Source organism: Eurosta solidaginis, chromosome 2 (genome assembly GCF_040869045.1).
Source record: "Eurosta solidaginis isolate ZX-2024a chromosome 2, ASM4086904v1, whole genome shotgun sequence".
Lineage (NCBI taxonomy): Eukaryota > Metazoa > Arthropoda > Insecta > Diptera > Tephritidae > Eurosta > Eurosta solidaginis.
Window position 1 is genome coordinate 144,385,531 of NC_090320.1, and position 5,840 is coordinate 144,391,370.

Sequence of the window (5,840 nt, forward strand, 5' to 3'; positions counted from 1 at the left end):
AACTTTCGGGCGGACAGTAGGGGTGAGATGTTGGCGGATCAAATAGACGAAACGACGTTCTGCACAATAAACGGAGACGCCCCCACACGTATGGTAGGAAGCTGTCATAGCTCGCCAGATATCTCAATCGTGAGCGCAGAACTCGTAAACTGCGTCAACTGGCAGCCGATGGTAACATTGGCATCCGACCACCTACGCATACTTATTTCGTTCGAGCGTACCGCCGACTTCATTGTCACCGAAAAACGCACTTTCATAAACTTCAAAAAAGGAAAGTGGGAAGAATATAAATCTGCAACAGACAGCAGCTTTGCTGCCCTCCCTATCCCGACTGATGCCCGCCAAGGGGAGCGTGCCTTCCGTAAGGTCATTGAATCCGCCTCGGCACATTTTATTCCCGCCGGGAGAATTCCCGAAATCCGGCCCCACTTCCCGGCGGAGGCCGCGAGCTTAGCGAGGGAACGCGACCTTATAAGACAGCTTGATCCAGGCGACCCCCAAATAAGGGATATAAACCAACGCATCAGATTGCTTGTGGACGAACACAAGCGGGCGAAATGGGAAGAGCACCTAAGAGGTTGTAACCTCTCTACCGGTGTAGGTAAACTTTGGTCCACCGTAAAGTCCCTATCGAATCCGACTAAGCACAAAGACAAAGTTTCCATCGCCTTTGGCGATAAGGTGCTGTCGGATACGAAAAAATGCGCGAGCGCTTTCTGCCGACAATATATAATGCATCCTACGGTCGACAAAGATAGACGGAGAGCCAATAGACACGCACATAAACACAAACTCAGCGCGTCACCAATTACCATCACCGCTAGAGAGGTTGAGGACGCCATTGGTCGCGCTAAACCATCCAAAGCAGTGGGCCCAGACGGCATAGCCATGCCGATGCTTAAAAACCTAGGGAAAGAGGGTTTCAAATATTTAGCGCATGTCTTCAAACTGTCTCTTTCCACCTTTGTCATACCCGAGAAATGGAAAATGGCCAAGGTGGTCCCGCTACTAAAGCCTGGGAAACCAGCTAACGTAGGTGAGTCATATCGTCCGATATCTCTCCTATCGCCAGTGGCAAAGACGCTTGAAGCCATTTTGCTCCCTTATTTCCAAGCACATTTGCAGCTAGCCCCTCATCAGCATGGCTTCAGAAAACTCCATAGCACTGCCTCCGCGCTAAATGTCATTAGCACCCCGATAAATTGCGGTTTGAATCAATATCCCCACCATAGAACAGTACTCGTAGCGTTAGACCTATCAAAAGCTTTTGATACGGTCAACCATGGCTCGTTACTGCAAGACCTGGAAGGGTCTACCCTTTCCCCATGTCTTAAAAGGTGGACCGCAAATTATCTGGGTGGTCGGCAGGCATCGGTGCAATTCAGAAACGAAACATCAAAACAAAGGAGAATTAAACAAGGGGTGCCACAGGGTGGAGTCCTATCCCCGCTTTTGTTTAATTTCTACATATCTAAGCTACCTTCACCACCGGAAGGAGTCACAATCATTTCCTACGCCGATGACTGCACAATAATGGCCACAGGCCCAGGCCCAGAGATCGATGAGCTATGCAATAAAATAAACGGCTATCTCCCTGATCTCTCCAGTTTTTTCGCCTCGCGAAACCTGGCATTGTCACCGACTAAATCTTCCGCGACCTTATTTACAACATGGACGCCCCAAATGTCGACCATATTGAACATCCACGTCGATGGCACTACGCTACCGACTGTCCTACACCCCAAAGTCTTGGGTGTGACGTTTGATCAGGATCTACATTTTGGTGCGCACGCAACCGCAATTGTTCCAAGAATTCAGAGCCGTAATAAAATCCTCAAATCCCTTGCTGGCAGTACCTGGGGAAAAGACAAAGAAACGCTCTTGACCACATACAAAGCAATTAGCCAGCCGATTACGTGCTACGCGTCACCCATATGGTCGCCAAGCCTAAAAACCACCCACTGGAAGAAACTACAGGCCTGCCAAAATACTGCTCTCAGAATCGCCACGGGCTGTCTTCTTATGTCCCCAGAACACCATCTGCATAATGAGGCGAGAATACTCCCCATCAGGGAGAGAAATGAGATGCTGACCAAACAGTTTCTGTTGAATACCCAGAAACCTGGGCATCCCAACAGACATCTGATTGACGAACCAGCACCGCCTAGGGGCCTAAGGAGTCATCTCCGTGAGCATTTTGAGGAAATACGGCACCTGAGAACCCAGCCGTATGAAGCGGAAAAACACAAGCAGGTCCTTGGTGAACTCCATAGACAGGCGTCGGACCTTTATGTCGGGAATTGCCCGGTGAATCCAGTACTTGAAGAAAAATATCCAGAACTCGCAGAAGAGGAACGCATACTCCCCAGGGAAACGTGTGTCGCTCTTGCTCAACTTCTTTCTGGATACTGTAACAGGTTAAACTCTTACCTATCCAGAATCAACCCCGACATACAAAATGTATGCCCTGCTTGCAATGTGTCCCCACATGACACCAACCATCTCTTTAATTGTAATGTGGAACCAACGCCTCTAACACCCCTTTCCTTATGGTCCACCCCTGTTGATACGGCAAGTTTCCTTGGACTCCCGTTAGAGGATATTGATGACAATTTGTGATCGGTCGCGGCTATTAGGTGGGGCGAGCATTGCTACAACAACAACAACAGGAGCAGATGTAAGGGTAAAATTCCCCAAATCATCTTTTATAAACCATCTGGCAACATCGTTGCTCACGATGCACAAATGTCATTGTGAACAGTGTATCTTGCTAGAAAGAATAAAATAATGTATGTTCATTATGTATTCAGCTGTTGTAATATAGCGTGTAAGAAATACTAAGATATATGTGGGGTGAAATATGAAAATGACGATTGGAAATAGTGTCCTCGCCATTTTCATATTTCACCGCCATCATTATATTTTCGGCAATCTAAGACTCGTGACGTATCTATTTTAAATTCGTTGTGCTCGCATATTAATTTGTAATAAAATAAAAGTTAAATTGAAACAGTAAGCGAGTAGTGTTTTTAATGTGGAATAAAGTAGGGGTGGGACTATTCGAATAAAAATTATTCGAATAATATACTCTTTTACTCGCCAGGTATTCGTAATCCGAATAATATTTATCGAATTTTTTATTCGTTTATTCATTTTCATTTATTCGAATTCCTTTCCTTATTATTCGGATAGTACTATCCGGATAGTACGCACTATCCGGATACTTCGAATAGTAAAATAAAAGACATTACCTTTATGTTACGCTCATCGCTTGTGCAGATGAGCATGCACATATATGTATGTATACGTACATATATTTATGTGTGTATAGATGCATATGTGCATATATTTTTGTTTGCATTTTTGTTTCCCATATGCATACATACATATGTATGTATGTAAGTTGTATGGAAAATTTTTGTATTGATATCTTTTGGTTTGTATAAACATCTAATTGTTCACCATTAAACAAATATTTTTACATGTTCCGAGCGAGTTTTCTCAAGTGCTGGCAATATTGTTAAGCCTTCAAGAAGTAAACTTAAACAATATCTTGTATCAGCTTTAATATTTTTAAACCAAAATAAAAAAAAATTAAATATTTACACAGATTTTAAAACTAAGTCATCATTTACATATATATAAATAAGAAAATCAGCTTTATATGATACTGAAATGAATAATAAAGCTAAGATTGTTTTTATTGTATGTATGTATATAAAAGAAATAAATAAAAGAAATTTTATCATGAAATTTAAAAAAATTGTTCACTTTGAAGGGCAAAGGTTAAGGTTATTTGCTTTTTGAATGTCATATAACTCGAAATAAACCTCAAAATACTACTGACCATTTGTGATAAGTGATTTGTCTTCTGTTCAATATAGGTAGCCACACCATCAACAAAAAGAAGATGGTATCCTCATTTTATACTTTCCATTGTGTCGTTTTTTAATTATGAATAAGTTACGCGATGCAGGATATAAAAGGACAATGCTGGTTAATATTTATTGTTAACGAAATTTCCAAGCGCGGCATTTAAGAAAGACAAAGAACATATGCATAATCGATTAAAAACTAAAAACCGAAGGAAAATTTTGCCTGAATATTTCCATATATGTATATGCAAATTTACGTCTTAGAATTATCTACGCGTATGTATTTATGGTTGTAGGACTGTGATCAGTCAGTAGCAGTAGTTAGGTTAGTTAGTAGCAGGTAGAATACACGAGTACGCACACATAAAAGTATTGCAAAAACCAAAAGATTTAAAAGAAAAGCAAGAATACCCAGCTAATCCAAGCATCAACAAAATGAAATAAAAAAAATAAACATAATAACCACACTAACCGTAAAAGTAGGTGGGATTCTTATTTCATATCACCCTTTGCACATTTTCTTGAATACATATACATACACATAGAGATACCCACATGCACTTGTACATATATGAATCTAATTTCAAAGGAATCTGCAGGAATACAACACATACATATGTTAGAATATGCTTACATGCACATTTGGGTATTTATGTTACAGCGTTTAACGCGTTCAAGGACAATCAAAATTTTAAAGAGCTGCAAAAACAGACAGACAACCGTTTTTGAACCTAGTCACTAATTCCACTAGAATTTTGTTACGTTTAAAATGGATTGCTTCAAACTTTATTTTAGGAAATTTTTTTCCAAAATTTTCAATAAGTTAACATTGACCTTATATAAATTTCGATTCATCAGACTTCGCAAAAAATGTTGACAATGACATGTAAAAATATTTTTTTTAATGGTGACCAATTAGATGTTTATACAAACCAAAAGATATCAAAACAAAAATTTTCCATACAACTTACATACATACATATATATGTATATATATAGGAAACAAAAATCCCTACCATATTAATCTTATTAAAATTAGGTACATATTTTACATGTACCATTATGTATGAACATTTCCACGCCTGTTTACTAATAAACAAAGTTCTATGATCAGTAGAGTGGTAAACGACCCCAATAACTATTTCTAGCTTAAGACTCAAGCACAACTTTGGTTTCGTAAATATATGTAACTAAATACATAAATGAATATTAAGAAAGCAACCTCAAATAAACAAAAATATATGCACATATGCATCTATACACACATAAATATATGAGCCGTTTATTTTGAAAGTGGCATAAGTCATTTCCAACTCATGGTCTTAAATGCATTGTTATTTTTGAACGAATGCATATATAGATGGTTCTACAATTATAAAATAATAATAAGAATTGCATCTTTTGGGTATTGGACTCTAAAAAACTGGAGGCGAGGAGAGATACAAACAAATTACCACTGAACCTAAACGACATGAAATGACTTATGCCACTTTCAAAATAAACGGCTCATATGTACGTATACATATACATATGTGCATGCTCATCTGCACAAGCGATGAGCGTAACATAAACGCAATGTCTTTTATTTTACTATTGGAAGTATTCGGATAGTGCTCACTATCCGAATAATAAGGAAAGGAATTCGAATAAATGAAAGCGAATAAACGAATAAAAAATTCGAATAAATATTATTCGGATTATTTGAAACGAATAAATCTGTTCGTTTGTTGTAATAACGTTTATTCGAATATAATTCGAAAATAATCCCACCACTAGTTATAAGCGATAACCATATAACTCCCATTTAAAAGTAGGTATTGTGCACTGCTATATTTGGGTCTGGTAAAATTCCAGTACTTGTGCATTGATGTCCAAGATAAGTAATTTCTTGACTGAAAAATAGACATTTGCCCGGATGTAATTTTAAATTATATTTTCTGCATGGGGAGAATACATCCCGTAAAT